The sequence below is a fragment of the Mustela lutreola genome, chromosome 17 (assembly GCF_030435805.1).
Source record: "Mustela lutreola isolate mMusLut2 chromosome 17, mMusLut2.pri, whole genome shotgun sequence".
Lineage (NCBI taxonomy): Eukaryota > Metazoa > Chordata > Mammalia > Carnivora > Mustelidae > Mustela > Mustela lutreola.
Window position 1 is genome coordinate 48,731,220 of NC_081306.1, and position 25,245 is coordinate 48,756,464.

The 25,245-nt window shown below is 43.1% G+C and overlaps 1 protein-coding gene across 3 annotated transcripts in view; it reads right to left on the minus strand.

Annotated features, from left to right (window-relative positions):
- The window catches only part of TPST1 (tyrosylprotein sulfotransferase 1), a 105,574-nt gene extending 83,651 nt beyond the window's left edge, over positions 1-21,923 (minus strand). Inside the window, exon 1 of one of the 3 annotated variants that reach the window (XM_059155254.1) lies at positions 21,787-21,923. The gene's annotated coding sequence lies outside the window, so the exon portion shown is untranslated. Of the gene's footprint in view, positions 1-9,123; positions 9,264-21,786 lie in introns of those variants that run through there. The other 2 variants (XM_059155255.1, XM_059155256.1) reach the window with 2 other exon arrangements.
- Between the last annotated feature and the right edge of the window lie 3,322 nt (positions 21,924-25,245).

A 25,245-nucleotide genomic window follows, 5' to 3' on the forward strand; every position in this document is an offset into this window, starting at 1 on the left:
TACAAAGGATTATAAGAAATTACTATGAAAAATGATATGCCAGCAAAACAACCTAGAAGAAATGGTAAGTTCCTAGAAACAATCTTCCAAAACTGAATGATGAAGTAGAAAATTTGGAAAGACCCATTATAGTAACAAAATTGAATCAGTAATCGAAAACTCCCACCACACCAAAGTCCAAGACCAAATGATTTCATAGGTGAGATCTACCAAATGCTTAATTAAATAAGACTTAATACCTATTACTCTCAAACTATTCCAAAAATAGAAGAGGAAGGAAAACTCCCAAATACATTCTAAAAGGCCAACATTACCCTGACCCAAAGCCAGACAAAGACACTACAAAAAAAAAAAAAAAAACTACAGAACAGTATCTCTAGTGAACATAGATACAAAAATCGCTAACAATGTATTGGCAAACTAAATTCAACAACATAGTAAAAAAAATAATCCACCACAATCAAATGGGATGTAAAAGGGTTCAATTAAAAAATGTAGGGTAAGGGGTGCCTGGGTGGCTCAGTGGGTTAAGGCGTCTGCCTTCGGCTTAGGTCATGATCCCAGGGTGCTGGGATTGAGTCCCGCATCGGGCTCTATGCTCAGCGGGGAGCCTGCTTCCCTCTCTCTCTCTGCCTGCCTCTCTGCCTACTTGTGATCTCTATCTGTCAAATAAATAAAGTTTTTTTTTTTTTTTTTAAATGTAGGGCGCCTGGGTGGTTCAGTCAGTTAAGTGTCTGCCTTCAGCTCGGGTCATGATCCCAGGGTCCTAGAATCAAGTCCCACATCAGGCTCCCTGCTCAGTGGAAACCCTGCTTCTCCCTATCCCTCTGCCTGCCACTCCCCGTCCTGTGCTCTCTGTCAAATAAATAAAATCTTAAAAAACAGATTAAAAATGTGATATATCACATTAACAAAAGACAAAAACCATCATATCAATAGATTCAGAAAAAGCATTTGATGAAATAGAACATCCATTAATAATGAAAACGCTCAACAAAGTGGATCTAGAGGAACATATCACAACATAATAAAGACCATATGTGAAAAACCTACAGCTAACATCATACTCAATGGTGAAAAACCGGGAGTTTTCTCCTAAGGTCAGGAATAAAACGAAGACTCTCACTCTCATCATTTTTATTCAACATAGTACTGGAAGTCCTAGCCATAGCAATCAGATGAGAAAAATAAAAGGAATTCAAACTGGTGAGAAAGACATAATACTGTCACTATTTGCAGACATTTCTATATATAGAAAACCCTAATAACTCCCTCAAAAAACTATGAGAACCAATAAAGGAATTCAGTAAAGGTGCAGAGTACAGATTTAATACACATAATCTGTTGCATTTCTATACACTAACAACAGTTAGTATTAAAAGAAAATAATCTCATTTACAATTGCACCCGAAAGAATAAATTACCTAGATGTAAATTTAACCAAGGAAGAGAAAGACCTATACTCTAAAACCTGTAAGACATTCATGAAAGAAATTGAAGACAACACAAACAAACATAAACACACAACTATCCTCATGGACTGGAAGAATTAATAGTGTTAAAGTTAGAATGTCCATACCACCTAAAGCAATCTACAGATTTAATGCAATCTTTATCAATATACTAATAGTATATTTCACTGAACTAGAACAATCTCAAAATTCATATGGAACCATAAAAGACACCAAAATAAATAAAGCAGCCTTAAGGAAGAACAGAGCTGGAGGTATCACAAATCTCAGATTTCAAGATAAACTACAAAGCTATACTAATCAAAACAGCATGGTCCTGGCACGAATAAAGACATATGGATCTGCATATAGATCTGAATGCAACAGGGTAGGGAGCCCAGAAATAAAACCGTGCTTAGTCAATTAATCTATGACAAAGAAGGCAAGAATATATAATGGGGAAAGACGGTGCCATCAATAAATGATGATGGGAAAACTGGATATAGCTACCTACAAAAGAATGAAATTTTCTTACTTTTCTCACTTTCTTACACTCTACACAAAAATAAACTCAAAATGGATTAAAGACCTAAACGTGAGACATGAAACCATAAAACGGCTAAAAGAAAACATAAATACCAATTTCACGGACATTAGTCTTAGCAACATATTTATGAATATGTCTCTGCAGGCAAGGGAAACAAAAGCAAAAATAAACTACTGGGACTACACCAAAATAAAAAGCTTTTTCACAGCAAAGGAAACCATCAGCAAAACAAAAAGGCAATGTACTGGGTGGAGGAAGATATTTGCAAATGATATATTCAATAAAGGGTTAATGCCCAAAATATAAAAAAGAACTTAAGCAATTCAACACCAAAAAGAACAAATAAAAAATGGGCAGAGGATATGAAGATATGAATATAATTAATTAAGAAGTAAATTAAATTAAAGGATATGAATTAAATTAATCATTTAATTCCACTACTAGGTATTTCGTCAAATGCTTTTTCTGAATCTATTGATATGATGGCTTTTGTCTTTTGTTAATGTGATACATCACATTTTTAATTCATTTTTTAACAAATTTTCCCAAAGAAGACATACAGATGGCCAACAAACCCATAAAAGATGCTCAACATCATTAATCATCATAGAAATGCAAATTAAAACCACAATGGGATATTACCTCACACCAGTAAGAATGGGTATTACCAAAAAGATAAGAAACAAGTGTTGAGTGAGGATGTGGGGAAAAGAGAACCCTCGTGCACTATTACTGGGAATGTAAATAGGTACAACCAAAGGCAACCACTGTGGAACACTATGGAGGTTCCTCAAAAAAATTAAAAACAGATTATCATTTAATCCAGTAATTCCACTACTAGGTATTTATCCAAAGAAAATGAAATCACCCCTATGTTCACTGTAACATTATTTCTAATAGACAAAATATGAAAGCAGTCTATCAATAGATGAATGGAAAAGATGCGATACACACATTAAGTATGTATATGTGTTTGTGTGTATGTGTGTATGATGAAATAGTAGTCAGAAAAAAAGAATGAAATCTTGCCATTTGCCACATGGATAGACCTAAAGGGCATTACTGTAAGTGAAATAAATCAGACAGAAGAAGACAAGTAACCGTGTAATTTCACTTATACAAGGAATGTAAAAAAAAAAAAAAAATGAACAAACAAAAACAGACTCATAAATACAGAGAACAAACTGGTGGTTGCCAGAGTAGAGGGGGTTGGAGGAATGCGCCAAACAGGTGAAAGGAATTAAGAAGGTAGAAACTTACATTTATAAAATCGGTCACAGAGATAAAAAGTACAACATGCTGAATATAGTCACTAATACTGTAATAATGTTGCATGGTAATGGATGGTGGCTACATTTATCACTGTAGGCACTGAGTAATTCATAGAACTGTCAAATCACTATGTTGTGGGAAAAAAGCGAGAGAGAGAGAGAGAGAGAGAGAGAAAAAAGAAGAAAAAGACTCTTAATTAAGGAGAACAAACTGATAGTTCCAGAGGGGAGGCTGGTGGAGGCTGGTGGGGAGGATGGGTTAAATAGGTGACGCGGATCAAGGGAAAGTGCCCATCAGGAGAACTGGGTGATACAGGGAATGGCTGAGTCACTCTGTCATATACCTGAAACTAACACAACACTGTATGTTAACTGAAACTGAAATTAAAATGTTTAAGTCACTACACTGTACACCTGAAACTAACACAACACTGTATGTCAACCATACTTCAACAATTTAAAAAAAAGACCACAGGCTGCGGCACCCTTTGCAGCACTCTTCCCGGCACTTCTCCCAGGCAGCCTGCCCGCCCTCAGGACCGCTCCTCCATCCACACCTCCACGCTTGCCCTCTAGTCATGCTGCCACTGCCCACGTCATACCCCTTTCTCTGTTATAGACGTGTCTCCTCAAGTGTTCTTCTCCTGTCCTCCTTACCTCCAGAATCCACTGTTCCAACTTCTGTAACTTAAAGCACTTGATAACATACACATCGGTTTGCACACTCATGCACTGTACGGTTAGTTTACCCCACTAGATTATAAACTCCCTTAAAGCACAAACTAAAATACATTCATTATCATGCAGTGAGTGCATGAATATCAGATAAGATACAAAGCATGGAAAATACAGATGAATAATAAACACGTAGTGAAATTTTTTCAAATCTGTGAAATACCTACAGTGTCATGTGTAACAAAGCAAATGTTTAACAAATGTCAAAAATGAAGCAAGAACTACAAATAAACAAAAACAAAGTAATCTGGAAGTCATAAAAATTTTTACAATTTCAATCATTATCCCAATAGGATTTTTTAAACTGAATGTACATTTATAGCAGGTTAAAAAAAAAAAAGTTTTTCCAAGACTTTGGGAAAAAGGCCACACAAATATTAAAGTATTAACAAAACTTTTAACTGTTATGACACTAACAGTAAAGAAAAATATAGCCTCAACTATGTATACAAACATCACAAACTATGTACACAAGAAAACATCACAACTATGTACACAAATTTAATACGTTTCAAACACATCACAAAACAGTGACAATTGTTTAATTTAGGGTATTGGGTTCCCTCATCCACATTCCTACACTCATTCTGCTTCATCTACAGCTACCTGCTGCTTATGTTCTGACGCCTCCCAAACGTGCCTGCAACCAAGGCTTCTATCCCAAATCTCATTCAAAGGCAAAGGCACAACTCAACTCTTATGTTTTATGTTCCACTGGCAGGTCAAACTCAAGGAAGACCAAATGGAATGCATCTTTCCCAGTAAATCCCTCAACCTCAATTTCTTCTGCTGGTATGTGGGCATCCTCTCAGATGCCCACATTAAAAATCTGGGAGCCTTTTTGCAATTTCTCCCTTAACCTCTCCATGGGTAACCTGTGAAGTGCGGTCAATGCCTCTTGCTTCATGTCCCATGAATCTCTTCTCTTCCCGTTTCCTCCCCTGCTGGCATGACCTTCATCCTCACCCTCACACTTCCTCACAAGCATAACTCCATAGCCTAATAACTGGTACTGTCTGACCTTCAATCAGTTTATTCATTATCCTGTTTCAGAAGTGATCTTTGTAAAATGTAAATATACTTACGACACTCACCTGCTTAAAACCTTTCCAGATATCCTCAATATCAGCACAACATGTAAGGCCCTTCCTGATCTAGCCTTTAGCCTCATCTTTCATCACTCTTCAACACCCCCCTACACACACACACTCACCTAGTGTGGCCTGTACCACGTATAACTGACTCATTCTTCAAAATTCAGTTTCAATGAGAACTCTTCTAGGAAGCTTTCCTGACAGCTTTCTGTCTTATATGACATAAGGTGTCCTTCATAGCACCCTGGTACTTATCCATATCATCTTACTTCTTCTATGGATAATCTGCTTGTTTCTTCAGTGGACTGTGACGTTCTTGAAAATAGGGACTTCTGAGACATCAATGGTTTATTGTTTTTTTTTAATTAACATTAATATAATGTGTTATTTGCCCCAGGGTACAGATCTGTGAATCATCAGGCTTACACACTTCACAGCACTCACCATAGCACATGCCCTACCCAGTGTCCATCCCCCACCACCCTATGCCTCCCCTCCCCAAACCCCCTGCAACCCTCAGTTTGTTTTGTGAGTTTAAGAGTCTCTTATGGTTTGTCTTAAGTCAATGGCTTCTTGACCACCAGTAAGTTAAAGTAACTAAATTCTGTGAGAGTTATTTAGTTATAAGTTCTTGGAAGGTACTGACAATACCATCTTTTCAGTCTCCCCTATAGCATATAACAAAATATTTGCATATTGAGCACTCAATAAATATGCACTGAGTGGCTCCACTAAAACTCTTTCTCACTAAAACCTCTGCCACCTAACATTTTCCTATGAATAGAATATTGATCTTTCCCTTTCCAACATTAAAATAGTTTTTCACTATGTTCAGAAGGACTGACGTTTCAAAACTCACCTTTTTTTCTCCTCCAAGCATTGTTCTTCTAATCCATTCTGTTTGTTGATCGGTTTATTTCATCTACCTCTTATTACCTCACACTCATTGATGAATAAATCAAATCTTATTTCTTTTAATCCCTTAGACTCCGTGCAAAAATCAGAACATAAAGTAATATTTCTGTCTTAGAATCACTGAACATAAAGAGGAACCTGAAGCTCAAAAAGAGTAACTCGTAAAGTATCTATCAATACTTTGCAAACCATTGATCAAGTTGAAACCCAGGTCTGAATCTGAAACTGCAACTGCTATTCCAGGGTGCTACCTGTGCAATAGCTTTGTTTTCTTGGCAGGAATAAAAAGCCATGTATGCAACAAGTATGGTTCAAATTAACTGAATATAAGACTAGGTAATATGGCTACAAGGTTTTCATTAGCAAGCATGTTTTAAGAAATATACCAAGCTTCTGAATTATCCCGATTATCAACAACTCATCTAATGAGATGATAAAGAAAACTCGGAATGCATGTATGCATCCTATTTCTTTGCATTAATGAGCATCACATGCACATTTACACACTTTCTGCTAATCCCTGAAGGTATCATCTAGATGGGATTAAGAATGGAGAACTAGGGCTGGTCCTAAGAGATAAAAGATATATATGGAGGCTAGAAATTAGCATGGCAATTAGCCCAACCTTCCCTGTGGTTTTTATCATTTAGTTTGATTTTAGCACAGTCATTCTCACATGTAAATAAGTTCCACTTCTGTCATGAGATATTATGTCTATGACACCAAGTGCTGCAGTCAGTTAGGTGTCTCCCCTAGGCTCAGATCACAATCCCATGTTCCTGGCATGGAGCCCTGCTGCTCAGCGGGGAGCCTGCTTCTCTCTCTCCCTCTGTTTGTTTCTTTTCTTTTCTTTTTTTTTTTTTTTTTCAAAGATTTTATTTATTTATTTGACAGACAGAGATCATAAGTAGGCAAAGAGGCAGGCAGAGAGAGAAAGGAAGGGAAGCAGGCTCCCTGATGAGCAAAGAACCTGATGTGGGGCTCAATCTCAGGACCCTGAGATCATGACCTGAGCTGAGGCAGAGGCTTTAACCCACTGAGCCACCCAGGCGCCCCAGCCCCCTGCTTGTTTTCTCTCTCTTTCTCTCTCTCTCTGTAAAATAAATAAATAAAACCTTTAAGGACCGAAAAAAAAAAAAGGCTGAGCCTCAAACCTCTAATGAGAAACTATAACAATCTCAATTGGAAAAACTTATTTTTTTCCTTTATCATTTTGTATTCTTTTTTTTTTTTTTTTTTTTTAAAGATTTTATTAATTTATTTGACAGAGATGGGGCGCCTGGGTGGCTCAGTGGGTTAAGCCGCTGCCTTCGGCTCAGGTCATGATCTCAGGGTCCTGGGATCGAGTCCCACATCGGGTTCCTCTGCTCGGCTGCTCGGCAGGGAGCCTGTTTCCCTCTCTCTCTCTCTCTCTGCCAGCCTCTCTATCTACCTGTGATCTCTCTCTGTCAAATAAATAAATAAAATCTTTAAAAAAAAAAAAAAAATTTATTTGACAGAGAGAAAGATCACAAGTAGGCGGAGAGTCAGGCAGAGAGAGAGGAGGAAGCAGGCTCCCGCTGAGCAAAGAGCCCGATGCGGGGCTCGATCCCAGGACACTGAGATCATGACCTGAGCCGAAGGCAGCGGCTTAATCCACTGAGCCACCCAGGCGCCCCCATTTTGTATTCTTGTACATCTTCAAAGACTGTATGTGTGTGTACAGTCATATATTACCTAAATTTTTTTAATTTTCCAGAATAGATAATTTCCCTGGGTTCAATAATGAATGAATAAAATTTGATCCCAGTAACAATACCTAAAATGTAGAACATTCTTGCTACAAAACCTCACTCCTACACTCCAATTAAATGAACATTTATTGAACATATAAGTAACTATGATTCATCATCTGCCTTCAAAGAACTAACTTAGCAGGGGAAGAAAATAAAAAACTATATATATTACATGATATAATAATAAAAAGGTCACACAAAAGTTACGAAAAAAAAGACATAAAGGAATTTAAAGAAGGGATTACATGCATGGGCTCACAAAAAGGTAGAAGAAAAATGACATCAAAGAATAAATCTAGAAAATAAGCAGGACTCCCATTGTGGGAATGAAGGAAGAAAGAATATTTTGAGCAGAGAAAATAAGATAACAAGAAGCCTCAAAATGGAAGAAGACAGCACATATTCAGAGAATATTAATCAGCTTAGCCAGAATATAGGGGAATAATAGCAAACAAAACTGGAAAAACAGAACTGCTTAATCTCAGACTTGTCAATGACCTAAACAAATCTGCTAAAATGTAATACATAAACCCTATTACATCAATGCTTAAAAAAAAAAAAAAAAAAAAAAGGCTGGAGAAAACACACCTAGCATGACAAAATAAGGACCTAAAATAAAAGCCTGATCCTCTATAATAGTAATGAGAACAATGGCAACAACAGTCAAAATCAACTCTTTCAAAAATCTAAAGATTTACCAAAGACTTGCAACAATCCAAGAAGCTTTTATTCAGGAAAAATAGCAGACTTCCAGTAAGCACAGAGAGCATTATGACATTTTCATTTGCCCTCTCCCCCTCTCTTCAACTCCATGGAAGCTTTGGAAACCAACAACCTGAAAACATGGTAGATGTCAACAGCAGCACTCTAGTAGCTGCTTAACAAGGCAGAAGAGGTTAGGAGCTCCCCCTAGAACCACATCTCTGGATTATTTGTCTAGCAGCTCATTGGAAAAGCTTCTTACTCAGGGCTTATATTCAGAAGACACCCCCCACCCTCCACAGTGGGAACCATCCTGCCCCCAGGGCTTTTGTTAAATCAGAGTCTTGGGATGCCTGGGTGTCTCAGTGAGTTAAGCCTCTGCCTTCGGCTCAGGTCATGTTCTCAGGGTCCTGGGATCAAGTCCTGAATCAGGCTCTCTGCTTAGCGGGAGTCTGCTTCCCCCCCCCCCCACCTGCCTGCCTCTCTGCCTGCTTGTGATCTCTCTCTCTCTCCATCAAATAAATAAATAAAATCTTAAAAACAAAACAAAACAAAAAAAAACACAACCCAGAGACACTTGCTTAATGTCACAGCTGTTGGCAGTGACAAACAGTTAAGGCAAACAATACGTACCATCAAAAATCTTAAAAGGAAGGGTGCCTGGGTGGCTCAGTTGGTTAAAGCCTCTGCCTTCGGCTCAGGTCGTGATCCCAGGGTCCTGGGATTGAGCCCCGCATCAGGCTCTCTGCTCAGCAGAGAGCCTGCTTCCTCCTCTCTCTCTCTCTCTGCCTGCTTCTCTGCCTACTTGAGGTCTCTGTCTGTCAAATAAATAAATAATCAGAAAGAAAGAAAGAAAGAAAGAAAGAAAGAAAGAAAGAAAGAAAGAAAGAAATTAATTAGCAAGTCTTTAGAAAAAAAAAATCTTAAAAGGAAAAACTGAAGAATGAAAGGTACACAGAGGACTGAGAAAAGCTCCAAAGTATGTAGAAGGCAAGCACATGCCCAAGAAAGACCTGGCAAGGCCTTAATCTATCATCTTTAGCTTGATATTCTATATAAGGCAGAAGTAAAGGCTAAGGCACATTGTAAACTGCTGGTGCATGAAAGAAGCCACAACACACACACATACACACAGAAACAACCCCTCAGCAAAGGCTGGATGATTACAGGTTTAAGATAGTTAATGAAAACTGTCCAATCATTCACTGACCACTAAGCTCTAATGAAGCAGAGACTTCAGTGCTCACACAGAACAAAGAATACAGAATTTAAAGAATTTATCCCCAAAAGTAATAAAACAAATGACAACAAACAGTGAGAGAGAGAGAGATGTGATTTCCAGTGTAGCCACATTATATTATTAAAAATGTCCATTTTCAACAAACCACTATGACACACACCCAAAAACCAAGAAAGTATTGTCCATACACAGACGGGAAAAAAAAAATTTGTAAAACTATCTCTGAGGAAGCTCAGACGTTGGACTTCCTAGACAAAGACTTTAAATCAGATCATATAAATATGTTCAAGAAACTAAGATCACACCCAAAGAATCAAAGTAAATTATGAGAATAATTTCTCACCAAAGAGAGAAAATAAATAGGAATGAAAATTTATTTAAAGAAGAACCAAGAGCCACTTAGGTGGTATAGTCAGTTAAGCCTCTAACTCTTGATTTTGGCTCAGTCTTGATCTCAGGATGGTGAAATTGAGCCCCAAAGTCGGGCTCCATGCTTAAGGCTTTCTCTCCCTTGGGGGGGCTGGGTGGCTCAGTTGGTTAAGTGACTGACTCTTGATTTTGGCTCACATCATGACCTCAGGGTTGTGAGATCAAACCCTATATAGGACTCTGCACTCAGTAGAGTCTGCTTCTCTCTTCTCTCCCTCTCACTCTGCCCCTCCCCCAGCTCATGCTCTCTAAAATAAATACCTCTTCAAAAAAAAAAAAAAAAAAAACTCTCACCCTCTGCCCCTTCCTCCTGTTCTTGTTATCTCTAAAATAAATTTTTAAAAAGTTAAAAAATACATAAGAACCAAACAAATCCTAGAGCTGAAAAGTATAATTGAAATGAAAAATTCACTAAAGAGGCTCAACACCAGACTTAAGATAGAAGAATCACAAAACTTCAAGATAGATCAATTTCCCTGTCTAAAGAACAGAAACAAAAAAGAATGAAGAGAAATGAACTTATGGAATATCATCAAGCAGATTAAAATACATAAAACAGAAATTCTGGAAGGAGACAAAAGAAAAAAATTTATATAAGTAAGTGGTTGAAATCTTAAGTTCAATGAAAAACATTAATCTAGACTTCCAAGGAACTACATAAACCTCACATAGGGTAAGTCAAATAGATGTGCACCTAGACACAATAAAATCAAGCTCAAAAGCCAAAGACAGAAGAATGTGAAGGCACCAGGAGAAAAAATTAATCACATAAAATCCTCAACAAGATTTAACAACTGACTTCTCATCAAAAACCACAGAAGCCAGATACAGTGGGAGACAAAGTCTACACCTAGAAGAACTATCAATCAAGAATTCTATATCCAGCAAAACTATCCTTCAAAAATAAAGGAGAAATTAAGAAACTCCAATAAATAAAGCAGAGAATTTGTCACTTGGAGAGTTGTTGTACAAGAAACACAGGAAGCCCTTACTGCTAAAATGAAGGCATTAGTAAGTAAATGAAATCCACACGGAAAAATAAACAGCATCAAATAAAGATTGCTACACAAATACAAAAGACAAAAAATAAAAATATTTGAGGGGTCACCTGGGTGGCTTAGTGAGTGCTTCAGTCTGACCCCTGATCTCAGTGTTGTGAGTTCAAACCCTGTGCTGGACTCCACACTAGGCGTAGAGCCTACTTAAAAAGCAATGTTTGTTTAGAACACTTTTCCTACCTGAATTAAAGACACCTGCATAAAGCAGTAATTACAAAACTGCAGTTGATGGGCTTTTAATGTAAAATGTGTAATCTGGATGAACTCAAAGGAGAAGAAATGAAAATAATTCTATTGAAGCAAAGTTCTGCATACAATGCCTCTGAATGACACAATGTACCAGATGGACTTAACAGACATATTCAGAACATTTTATCCTAAAACACATTCCTTTTTGTATACACGGAAAATTCTCCAGAATAGATCACATAACATAGGTCACAAAACAGGCCTCAACAAATACAAAAAGACTGAAAACATACCATGAACCTTTTCTGACCACAACGCTATGAAATTAGAAGCCAACCACAAGAAAAAGTCTGGCAAGACCACAAGTACATGCAGGATAAACAACGTGCTAATAAAACAATGAATGGGTAAACCAGGAAGAAGAAATTAAAAAAACAAACAAACAAACAAACAAAAAAACACGGAAACAAATGACAAAACACAACAGTCCAAAACCTTTGGGATGCAGCAAAAGCAGTGCTAAGAGGGAAGTATACATTAATACAGGTCTACCTCAAGAAGAAAAATCTCAAATAAACAACATAACCTTACACCTAAAGGAGCTAGAAAAAAAACAAATGAAGCCTAAAACCAGCAAAAGGAATGAAATAATAAAGATTAGAGCAGAAATAAGTAATGTAGAAACTAAACTCACAATAGAACAGATTGATGAAACCAGAAGCCCGTTGTTTAAGAAAAAAATCAATAAAATTGATAAACCCTTTGCCAGACGTATTGAAAAGACAACAGAACGGAACCAAATAAATAAAATCATGAATGAGAGAGATCATAACCAATACAACAGAAATCCAAACAACTGTATAAGAATATTATAAAAATTACACACTAATGAACTGTACAACTTGGAAGAAATGGATAAAATTCTAAAAAACATATAAACTACCAAAACTAAAACAGGAAGAAATAGAAATAGAAAACTTGAACAGACTGATAATCAGCAAAGAAATTAACATGATAAACACAAGGAATAAGTCAGAAATAGAGAAGAACATCATCAACATGAAAAAGGATGGGGTGCCTGGGTGGGTCAGTGGGTTAAGCCGCTGCCTTCGGCTCGGGTCATGGTCTCAGGGTCCTGGGATCGAGTCCCGCATCGGGCTCTCTGCTCGGCAGGGAGCCTGCTTCCTCCTCTCTCTCTGCCTGCCTCTCTGCCTACTTGTGATCTCTCTCTGACAAATAAATAAATAAAATCTTTAAAAAAAAAAGAAAGAAAGAAAGAAAAAGGACATCTAAGATAACTCACAGCTAACTTCACACTTAATGATTACCCTGTAAGATCAACAAGACTGGATGGATGTCTGCTCTCACTATTTCTATTCAATATTGTACAAGAGGTTCTAGCCAACGCAATTAGGCAAGAAAAATTAAAACGTATCCAGATTGGAAGGAAAAAGTGAGACTGTCTCTCATCAGAGATGATATTATATCAAGTATACATAAAATCCTTAATAACACATTAAAAAACCATCAGAACTGTTAAATGAGTTAGGGATGTTTGCAAGATATAAGACTAATATATAGGATTCAACTGTATTTCTATATTTAATAACAATCCCAAAATGGAATTAAGAAGATAATTCCACTTACAATAGCATCAAAAGAATAAAAGATTAAGAAACAAGTTTTACCAAAAGTAATGCAAGTCTTATACATGGAAAATGAGAAGACATTACTGAAAGCAATTTAAGAAGATCTAAATAAGGGCGCTTGGGTGGCTCAGTCTTTACACGTCTGTCTTCAGCTCAGGTCATGATCCCAGGGTCCTGGGATGGGGCCCCACATCAGGCTGCCTGCTCAGCAGGAAGCCTACTTCCTCTAGCACTCGGCCTGCTTGTGTTCCTGCTCTGTCTCTCTCTCTCTCTCTCTTAAATAAATAAATAAAATATTTTTAAAATAAATAAAAAAGATCTAAATAAATGGGGGCATCTGGGTGGCTCAGTCAGTCAAGCGACTGCCTTTGGCTCAGATGATGATCTCAGGGTGCTGGGATGGAGCCCCACATGGGGCTTCTTACTCAGCAGGAGTCTGCTTCCTCCTCTCCCTTTGCCTCTCCCTCCACTCATGTGCTCCAACATGTGCCCGCTCACTCTCTCAAATAAATAAAATCTTTCAAAAGAAGATCTAAACAAATGAAAAGACATTACATGTTCATGGACTGGAAGACTAATACTGTTAAGAAAGCAATATTCCTCAAATTGATCTATAGCTTCAATGCAATCCCTTCCAAAATCCCAACTGGAGAAAGGTGCCAAGATAATTCAGAGGAGGAAAGAATAGTTTTTTTTCAGGGGTGCCTGTGTGGCTTAATCGGTTAAGCACCTGCCTTCAGCTCAGGTCATGATTGTAGGGTCCTGGGACAGAACCGCATCAGACTCCTCGCTCAGCAGGTAGTCTCCTTCTCCCTCTTCCTTGGCTGCTCCCCCACTTGTACACATTCTCTCAGCCCAATAAATAAATAAAATCTTTTAAAAATTAAAAAAAAGGTTTTTTCAACACATGGTGCTGAGATAACTGAATATCTAAAACAAAAACATAAAGATAGACCACTATCTCACACTACATACAAAATTCACAAGTAAGATCAAAAACCTAAATATAAGAGCTGAAACTCTAATGCTCTTGGAATAAAACATAAGATTAAGTCTTCATGACCCTGAATTAGGCAATGGTCTGTGGCAATAAATATGGAAGCAATAAATATGAAGCCTAAATGGTTCATAAAGGGGGTGCCTGACTGGCTCAGCTCGTGGAACATGTGACTTTTGGGGTTGTGAATTCAAGCCCCATGTCAAGCATGGAGCATACTGAAAACAACAACAAAAACGAAACCTAAAGCACAAGCAACAAAAGAAAAAAATTAATAAATTGAAGTTCACAAAAATTAAAAACCTTTGTGCTTGAAAGGACACCATCAAGAAAGTGAAATGACATTCACAGAATGGGACATTTGTATTTGCAAATTATATAGCTGATTAAGTATCCAGACTATATAAAGACATCTTACAACAATAACTTAATTTTAAAATAGAACAGAGATTTCTCTCTGGAACAGAGATTTCTCTCAATACATACACACAGCCAAAAAGCACATGAAAATATGCTCAACATTATTATCTACCAGCAAAATGCAATCAGAACCACAAAATATTACTTCATCCCATTAGGATAGCTTGAATCAAAGGGTCAGATAACAATAAGTGTTGGCGAGGATGCTAAGTAACTGCAGCCTTCATAAATTGCTGGCAGAAATATGAAATGGGGCAACCACTTTGGAAAACAATCTGGCAATTCCTCTAAATGTTAGATTTAGTGTTCTAGAATTACCATATGACCAGCAATCCACACAAAAACTTGAACTCAAATGTTCAAAGCAGCATTATTCATAATAGCCTAAAAAGTGGAAACAATCTAAACACCCATCAACTGATTAATGGATAAGTCAAAAGCATTATGTCTGGGCGCCTGGGTGGCACAGTTGGTTCAGTGTCTGCCTTTGGCTCAGTTCATGATCCTAGGGTCTTGGTATCAAAACCTGCCCCGGGTTCCCTGCTCCTCGGGAAGCCTGCTTCTCTTGCCTCTGCCTCTCTCTGTCTCTCTGACTCTTATGAATAAATAAATTTTTTAAAAGCTTTTTAAAAAAGCATTATAAAATAGTATTAAAATAATACAATAATATAAAATAATATTATTATTAAAATATCATTCAGCAATACAAAAAACCAAAATGCTGGTACATTCATCAACATGGAAGAACACTGGAAACATTATGCTAAGTGAAAGAAACCAGTAACCAGTAACATGAAATGTCTAGAACAGGCAAATCTACGGGACGGAAAACAGATCACTAGTTGCCCAGAAATAAAATGGGACAGCTGGGAGTGACAGGTAAGAAGTGCGCAGTTTTTCTGTGGGGTAACAAAAATGTTCTAAAATTGATTGTAATGATGCATGCACAACTCTGTAAATACACTAAAAAATTTCATACCTAAGATGGACAAATAGATGGTATGTGACTTATTAACTCAATAAAGCTGTTACCAAAAAAAAAGGGAGGCTGGGACCTACACACTAAACCTCTTGGGTCGACTGCTTTCTATAACCAAAGATTTAAATAGGATCCCCAGTCTCCAAACAAAATATCAAATATGTCTAGGAAAAAATCAGAAGTCAATCATCATACCAAGAACCAAGAATAAAAAAGATAATTAACATATACTAATACCACACATGAATCAAATGTCAGAATTACCTGACAAGGATTTTAAAGCAGCCATCATGCTTTAATGAGCAATGATACACTACTGAAACAAACAACAAAATCAAGTTTATAAGAAATAACAGATACAGAAAAGAACCAAATGGAAATTATAGAACTGAAAAATAACCACAATAAAATGTCAATAGCTGGGCTCAATCACAGACTGAATACAAGAAAAAACAAGTGAAGTTGAAACTGGAAGTAGAACAACAGGAATTACCCAACCTAAGTGCTGCTGAAAAATTATTCTAAAAAGAAAAAAAAAAGAGAAAATTTATCCTTAAAATGGCTGAAACATCCAAAATGGCAAAAGACATAAACTTCTAGTTCTGAAAGCTAACAGAGGGGTGCCCCGCTAGCTCACTCAGTACAGCATGGAACGCACTCTTGACCTCACAGTTGTGGGGTTCAAGCCCCACACTGGACATGGAGCCTACTTAAAAAAAAAAAATTAAAGTTAAGAACTCCAAATAGGATAAGCCCAAACAAACCCATGCCAAGACATATCATAATTAAACTTCTGAAAGCTAAAGACAAAGAAAAAGCCTTTAAAGCAGCCAGGAAGAAGGATGCCTGGTGGCTCAGTCAATGTCTGCCTTTGGCTCAGTTCATGAACCCAGGGTCCCCAACCAGATGAGTCCTGAGTCCCCCATCCATCTCCCGCATTCAACTCCAACTCCAGCTCAGCAGGGAGCCTGCTTCTCCCTCTGCCTTCCTCTCCCCCGTTTGTGCAAGCACACACACACACACACTCTCACTCTCTCTCTCTGAGACAAATAAAATATTTTAAAAATAAATGAAATAAAGCAGCCAGAGAGACAGGATACATCTCATATAGGGAAACACAAATTCCACTCATACAGGATACCTCACCTAAAATCATGGAGGTCTGAAAAAGGCAGCAGAACATTTTCAAATATTAAAAAGTAAGGAACTGGGTGCCTGGGTGCCTCAGTTGTTTAAGTGACTGCCTTCAGCTGAGGTCATGATCCCAGGGTCCTGGGATCGAGTCCCACATCGGGCTCCCTGCTCACTGGGGAGCCTGCTTCTCCCTCTCCCTGCCGCTCTGCCTACATGTGCTCTCTCTCCCCCTGTCAAATAAATAAAATCTTTAAAACATAAAAATAAAAAGGAACCATCAACCACAAATTCTATAAAGAAAAACTAACAAAAATATTAAGAAAACTAAAGAACACAAGAAGACAACTCTATAGTTTTTATCTTAGTTCTAACTTATTACAAAGTATATGATACTATTATATGAGCAATTATAGGTTCTTCTTATAACAGTAATTAAATATTTGGGAATTACAAACTTCCCCCTCAAAAACACCAATGAGATTCTTTTTTTTTTTTAAGATTTTATTTATTTATTTATTTGACAGAGAGAGGTGACAAGCAGGCAGAGAGGCAGGCAGAGAGAGAGGAGGAAGCAGGCTCCTTGCTGAGCAGAGAGCCCAATGCGGGGCTCGATCCCAGGACCCTGAGATCATGACCTGAGCCGAAGGCAGTGGCTTAACCCACTGAGCCACCCAGGCGCCACAACCAATGAGATTCTTATATGTAGATGGCTTAATGCACATTCCCTACTTTCTTAATTCTCTTAAAAAGAAGTAGTTCTGCCAATGTTCAAGACCTTTTATCAATCTGACAGGTTTTGTTCTACTTGAAAATTCCAAAGCTTGTAAGTCTAAAATCAGAGCTATTTGTTTAAAAAAGATGGAAGATACATATGTCTCAACCATCCATAAAGTCGACTTTAAATAGCATCTACTGAAGACGAGGTCTGAATGAACTTCTATAATCATGCAACAGCTTAGCCATGTTAAAAGCCAAATCATAAGAGCAAATATTATTTATCTTAATCCAATCTAATTTATTACAAGTGTGTGTTTTTTTAAACAAGAGTGACTATCCAAGTATGACTAGTGACCTGTTAATCAGCCAAGAAACAGATGGTCATCTTGTAAACTGTGAATTCAAGATCTGTTCTACATTATTTACCAACTGATTTGTTCAACTAATTTTTATCAAGTTTTTAAAATATATTAAGTACTGTACAAGGCCGTGACAAAAAAATAAGGTATAATATTGTAACGCAAAAATTATGAGTAGAAACTAGGTCTTCACCCCTGGCTCCCCACCCAGAGCTCCTAAAACCCTTGGAATTTCTTGAAGGGTGAGAGGATCATCTTTTGTTATTCATAATAGGCCCCTTTCAACCCTATCTTGGAGAATGGAGACTGGATGCCAGAAGAACCAATCCCTGACCTCAGGATAGAGGGAAAGGGCTACGGATTGAGTTTATCACCGTCACCCAATGATTATGCCTACACAATGAAGCCTCCATAAAAACCCTAAGTGAAGGGATTCAGAGAGCTTCTGGGTTGGTGAACACATGGGGATGCCAGGAGGATGGTGCCCCCAGGGAAAGCAAGGAAGCTCAGGGAAGCTCCATGCCCCTTCCCACATACTCTGCCCTAGGCATCTCTTCCATTTGCTGTTCCAGAGTTATACCCTTTATAATAAGCAGGTAATGGTTAAGTAAAGAGCTTTCCAGAGTTCTGTGAGTCATTACAGCAAATTATTGACCTGAGGAGCGGGTTGTGGAAAGCCCCCAATTTACAGCCAGTTGGTCAAAAGTACAGGTCAGAACAGGGACTTGCAAGTGGCATAGCAGTGGGGTCTGGAGGAGGTGGGCGGGGCTGAATTCTTCATCTCTGGGGTCTGCACTTACTCCAGATAGGTGGTGTCATAATTGGGTTAAACTGTAGGACCCAAAAGGTGTCTGGACCGCTGGAGAACTGTAAGGGGAAAGCCCACATGTTTGCTCTCAGAAGGGTCATGAGCAGTGCAGAAGAAACAGCATACGTGGTCCCAGACCTCAAGGAATTCCTAGTCGTGACAAAAATTGGCCCTTGAGAAATAATTTAAACAGTATATACTTTAACAGGTACATGTACCAAATACCAGGAAAATAAGCAACTAACCATGCCAACAAGATAACACTTATCCTAATTTTTAAATGAGTTAAATACCATAACTCCTCAGGGTTCTATCAGTCCCTCCTCAAGCTCTCAGCCCAGTTCTCAGCCCTAGCTGCATTTAATTACCAACACAGAGGGAGCATGTTTTTAATTTTTTCTTTTTAAGATTTATTTGAGAGAGAGAAGGAGAGAGAGAACGAGTGGAGGGGAGAGGAGGCGACTCCCCAGGGGCCCAACATGGGGCTTGATCCCAGGACCCCAAGATCATGATGGGAGCTGATGACAGACACTTAACTGAGTCACCCAGGTACCCAAGGAAACATTTTTTTAAATGACAAGATCTGGCACCACACCAAACCAACTGAATCAGTCTGTGTGGAAGCCTTCATCCCCTCATCCTTAACGTTTAAAGGCTCCCTAAGGTGGTTTTAAAGTAGGGCCTGGGTAAACGGAGGAAGGAGGAAGGAGGGAAGGAGGGAAGGAGGGAAGAAAGGGAGGGAGGGAGGGAGGAAGAGGTGGTGCTGGGCTTGGATATGACCATGTCTGCTCAGGAAAAACTTAACCCAGGCCTCAACCAATCTTCTGGTGGAGAAAAAGATTTCAGGTAGAAAAAATAGGAGCAATGACTGACTTACTGTAAGGAGAGAAGAAGATTCCACCGTTTCTAGGGTGAAGGCCTAAAATAGGACAAGGAGCATTTGTATGTACTTGAGGGGGCTATGTGAGTAAAAGGAAGGGAAAGCAAAAGCAAACCAAGTCTGGAGCACTCAGTATCCAAGTCTGGTCGTCCAAAAGATACATGAAAATAGAGAACACCTGAAACTCAAGAAAAATGGGGACCGAATACACATCTTAGAAAACCCTAAATATACAGGTACTATTTGAAGCCCTGAGAGGAAGTATCATCACACCATCTCTCTGTTAGAGAACAGAAAAAACAAAAACTGCAACTCTAAAGAAGACCCCATTAATCAGAGAAAATTAAAGAGGGAAGCATCAAGAGAAGCTTTTTGGGGACGCCTGGGTGGCTCAGTGGGTTAAGCGGCTGCCTTCGGCTCAGGTCATGATCCCAGCGTCCTGAGATCGAGCCCCGCATCGGGCTCCTTGCTCAGCGGGGAGCCTGCTTCTCCCTCTGACTCTGCCAGCCATTCTGTCTGCCTGTGCTCGCTCTCTCCCCCTCTCTCCCTCTGATAAATAAATAAAATCTTAAAAAAAAAAAAAAAGAGAGAGAGAAGCTTTTTGTTTTTGTTTTGGAAGATGTAAACCTGACCATGTGCACAGAGGAGAAAAAATGAGAACAGAGAGATCCCAGACGTCAGCCGCGGCGAGGACACTCCTGCTTCCGATAAAGGGAAAGGGGATGAGAAATCCGGCGCAGGCACACGGGAAAATGGCAGACCCTTCCTCGTTCCGGGCTAAAGACCACCTGCTTCTTCCGTGAATTTTCTGCTCATTGTGAAGAAAGCAATGAGGAAGCGTCAGGAGTAGGACAAAGAGAGGAGAGTGACAAAGTCTGTAGAAAGCCATCCAGGTTGGAGTGCCTAAGACCGGCGCAGGCCGCGAACCAAAGCCTCCCGCCAGTCTGAGGAAAGGCAGCATCCGGGCGCGCGCACAGCACCGGCGGGGACACGACCTTCGGTCAGCTCTGGAGACCCCAGGAGAAAGAGCCGCTGTGGAGTCACCGCGGCTTGTGGACCACTAAAGCCAACGTGGCAAGCGCGGGCTCACGCCGGTATCACCGCTTTCATCACTGTGAAAAGTAACATTTATTTCACTTAAAAAAAAAAAAAATGCAGCCACTTGCTCTGCTCGCCAGAACGTGTGGGGAGAGGCGGGGGAAGGGCTCTCCCGCTCACAGAACTCGCTGGAACTCTCGGTCCCCAGCGTTCGTGATCCCGCCAGAGCCGATTCCGACCCCTCCACACGGGTCCCGCAGCTCCTCCAGGAGGAAAACTCCCGGCGCCGGCCCCGCGCAGAGGCGAACGAGGGGCGCGTCACGGGAGAGAACGCGGCGGGGGGGGGGGGGGGCGGTGATCACACCGCGACGCTCCCTAGGGATCTTCTACAAAGCCCAGGAGCATAAAACAATATCTGACCAGAAAAAGAAAAAAAAAAAGCTAAACTCAGGGTTTTCTGTGAACGAATTCAAAGAGTAAAAACTGGCCGCGTAATCCGTCTGCCCCACTCGGGAGCGCGACAGCGTGTCCGGCCGGCTCCCCGCGCTCTCCCGACGGCGGGTCGGACCCCTCCGGGACCCGCCCTCTCGCGGCCCCATCCCGAGCGCGGGGACCGGGGAGGAGGGGCCGGCGACCCCGCACAGGCACCCCGCGCCGCGCGCCTACTGTGTGCCAGGCCCCGCGCCGGCCGCCTCGCCGCGGTCCGCGCGCCTCCGGGAAAGACCGCAGATCGGGCCCCGGAGCGCGTCGGGGCGGCCGAAGGTTGCGCGTAAAGGAAAAGAAGCGCCTGCCGACCGCGAGCGGGGAAGAGGCGCGCTGGGTCAGGAAGGCAGCGGGGAGCCAGAGGGCAAAACCCCGGGACATGGGGGCGGGGGCGACGAAAGCTGCGGAGGATGCGGCTCCGAGGGCGGGGATGCGGGCGCCTCTGCGGAGAAGCCCAGGTGCGGCGCGGGCAGCCGTCCGGTGCGATCCCCACGGGATGGGCCGGGAGGGCGGGGGTCCCGGTCCCGGACGGCGCCCCGAAGGGCTGGAGACCCTTGCCGGCGCCGCGGAAGGGGAGCGCACGGAGCGGGGAGCGGAAGGAGGGGAGGGCGGGGATGAGCGGGGAGGGGGCTCGCCCGCGGCCGCCAGGCGGAGGCCGGGAAACGCAGGCGCGCGGGAAGGGGAGCGGCCGCGGGCGCACAGCCGGCCGGGGCGAGGGGCGCCGCGCTCGGGGGCGGGGCGGCACGGCTGCCCCGGGGCGGACTAGGGGACGCGCGCGCAGGAGGGCACGCGGGGCCGAGGGATGCCCGGACGGAATCGGCCGGGCCCGGAGCCAGGTGGGCGGCGGGGCCGGGGCCGGGACCGGGCCCGGGGCGGCGCTCCCAGCCGGGCCACGGCCAGCGCGGAGCCCCCTTACCTGAGACCAGTGAGGAGCCGCCGCGCCGCCTCCGCAGCATCCTGCGCTCAGCCGCTGCTCCCAGTGCCCTGGGCGGGGGCCATCCCGCCCGCCCCGGGAGTCCGCCCTCACCGCCAGGCGCCAGCGGCAGCCAGCCCGGCCCGGCCCCGCGGAGCAGCGCCGACGCGACCCGCGCCCGCGGCCGCCTCAGCAGCGACTCCAGCCGTCGCCGCCTCAGCGCCGGCCGCCAGCCTCGCGGGCGGGCCCGGGGTCACACGGACGCAGCGATTGGTTGCAGCCTGCCCGGCCCGGCCGATGTGTCGGCTCCTCTGATTGGTGGTTCTCGCTAGGGGCCGCCCGCGGGAGGTGGCAGTCGGCCCGGCGCCGGGTCCGGCGCGCGCTAAGGGGCGGGAGGGGCCTGACGTCGCGGCCGGAGGGCGTGCCTGCGTCCCTGCGCGTGCGTGCTCCCCGCGAGGCCCGCGAGCCGCCGCCTCCCCGGAGTGCGCGTTGCCTTAGCGATGGCGCGTCTGCCCTCGCTGACCCGGAGCGGGGTTGGGGGCGCGGTCCACGGCGCCCCATCCCGGCGCCCGCAGCGCTCATCCGGGAAAGCAGGGCGCGCTCCGGGAAAAGGAGCTCCTCCGGGGAGCGTGGCTTCGAGGACCACCTCTCCGGCCGCGGCCGGCGGAAGTTCGCTCTCCGGAGGGAGCTCGGAGCCCGCAGCAGTCGCGCCGCGCTGCGTCCCGCACGGACAGGGCGAGCGACCGCCGACCCCGCCGCAGGGCCGGGGGCCGATGCCTGAAGGAAGAAGTGACGCGGGGATGCGAGAAAAGGGGGGGGACGCTGGGAGGGACGGCGGAGAGCGCCCGCAGCCGCCCCTCCCACCCGCGTGGCCTCGGCCGGCCTGTCGCGGCGGCCTGTGAGGGGCCGTGAGGGACGCGCTCGCGCCGTCGCCGGAGTCGCGCTGAGGCAGCAGGGCCGCGTCCGGCCCCGGGGACACCTCGGACGCGTTCGTCGGCGGGACCTTCGGCTCCTGTCGGGGGCAGCGGGTTCGTTTCAGCGGCGTCTCGCGTCAACCTTCCGCGGGCGGAGACCGGAGGTCGCGGCCGCGGCGGAGCAGCCACGTGTCCGCAAGTGGAAGGTCGGCGGTGGCGATCCGGAGTGTTTCCCTTGAAGATTCTGCTTATTTCTCTGACAGACAGACCCCGAGCAGGCAGAGGGGGGGAAGCAGGCTCCCCGCGGAGCAGAGAGCCCGACGCGGGGCTCGATCCCGGGACTGCGATCACGACCGGAGCCGAGGGCCGAGGCCCGACCCGCTGAGCCACCAGGTGCCCCGCCAGCCCTGATTATTCTAAAGCAAACGATGTGCCCTTGTGGCTTTTGCCTTTGAAAGCCTGGGCTTCTGCGCCCTTGAAATCCTGAGCGCACTTGCCCCGTCAGTGGGCGCCGCGGGTCCCTCAGGTAAGAGCCTCGGTGGCGTCAGCTCCTCCCCTTGGACAGAGCCCAGATAGCAAACGCTGGGGCTCCGGAATCGAACCCCTGAAGTCCAGGAGGCACATTTCCTGTCAGCCACACCGGGTTGTGTCGTCCCCTGCAGAATGAGACCCGCCGCGTCCCAGTGAGCTCCGCCCAGGGACTTCCCCGCGGTAGCCAGTGACGCGGGAACAACGTCGGTGTCCATCAACGGTTTAACACAACTCGGGGTATCCGTACGATGAAATCTTGGTCATCCGTGAAAAGGAAAGAAGCTCTGACACACGCTGCAGTGTGGACTGTCATACTGAAAATACTACACTGAGTAAAAGAAAATAGTCACAGAAGACCCTATACTACGTACGCCCATTTATACAAAATGTTTGAAATAAGCAAATCCATAGAGACAGCAAGTAGACTAGTAAATGCTTTGGGCTGAGGGGATCGCGGAAAATGGGAAGTGCCTGCTAATGCGTACGGGGTTTCCTTTAGGGGTGATTGATGAAAATGTCCTAAAATTGATTGTGTGATGGTTACACAATTTTATGCATATATTAAAAACCATTGGATTGTGTACTTTAAATAAGGGAATTGTATGGCATATGACTTATATCTCAATAAAGCTGTTACTGTTTTTTTAAGATTTTACTTTTAAGTAATCTGTACACCAGCGTGGGCTCGAACTCCTGACCCCAAGATCCAGAGTCACATGCTCTATCAAATGAGCCAGCCAGGTGCCCCAAAATATTTTTATCTTTTCAAAAAAAAAAGAGACAACAAACCTCTGAAAGCCCCTGGCTCTGGTGCATCTCTAAGAACAAGAGATCAGTATATCTAACTTTGTTTTTTCTTTATTCAGTTAGCAAAATCTTGTAAGCAATATGATCTGAGAAAATTTAAACAAATACCAGCATGATAAATTTCTTTGGAACGTCTAAATCAAATGAAGAAGATGGTCTGATTTGTCCCAAGCTGCTTTGGGGCAGAAGAAATGGACCACTGGGATCACAAAGCTCATCAAAAGGAAATGAGCAAGATCAGCAGGCCTAGAGCAAGAGAAAGAGAAGAAAGGAGATAGCTCTACAAAGTGATTATAGAAAGACCCAAGGGCTGCCCCCAAAGTCCTTTAACTGGCCTTTTAATGTTGAGGGCTATCTCCCATTCCACTTCCTGCGTTCCAGACTCTTCAGGAAAAATGCTCACCGTGACCTGAAACCACTGCCTGTCGCCAGCCCCTCTCCTCTGCAAAACAGAATTGCAACTGACATGTTCTTACTGCCCCCAAAATACTTCATCCAACTACAAGACCTGAAAACAACAACTGAGTACCCAGGTGAGGGGCTGGAGCTGTGTCTCACCTAGTAAACCATGAGAGCAAGTCCCAGATGGGGGGATCCAGGAAGAAAAGAGGACACAAATCAATTCGGTGGAGTCTGGCAGGGAGGTGGGCCCCCTGCCTGTCATCCCCCTGGCAGGATGTCTCCCAAAGCAGGACAGCTTTAGGTGGCCCAGGGGCCACACTATAAAAGGCAGCCAGAAACAAGGAGCTGCTTGAAGCAAAGCAAAGCTCAGAGTCATTTGGGAAGAGTTTTTTCTGGTTTCTAAATCTACCCCCAACCCATACAGTGTATGTTAAGAAAAAAACACTCCAAAATACACTCTTAAGTGAAAAGAACAAAGTTAAAAACAGTGTATATAATTTACCCGATTGCATTTTTGTAAGAACACACTCCCACCCACCCCCACACACATGCTTGTGGTTCTGAGAAAGGATCGCTAGAAGGTTGCACCGTGAATTGGAGCAGTGGCTGATTCTGAATGGAAAACTGAAGAGCTTGGGGACAGGAGTGGGAAAGAGACCTTTTTTTTTTTTTTTTTTTAACCATATCTGTATACTTAGGCACTTTTTGAAAGTTTGTGTCCTGTACTTGGCTTACCTGTTTAAAACAAATTCAGAATTAATAAAACAACCCCTCGGGCGCCTGGGTGGCTCAGTGGGTTAAGGCCTCT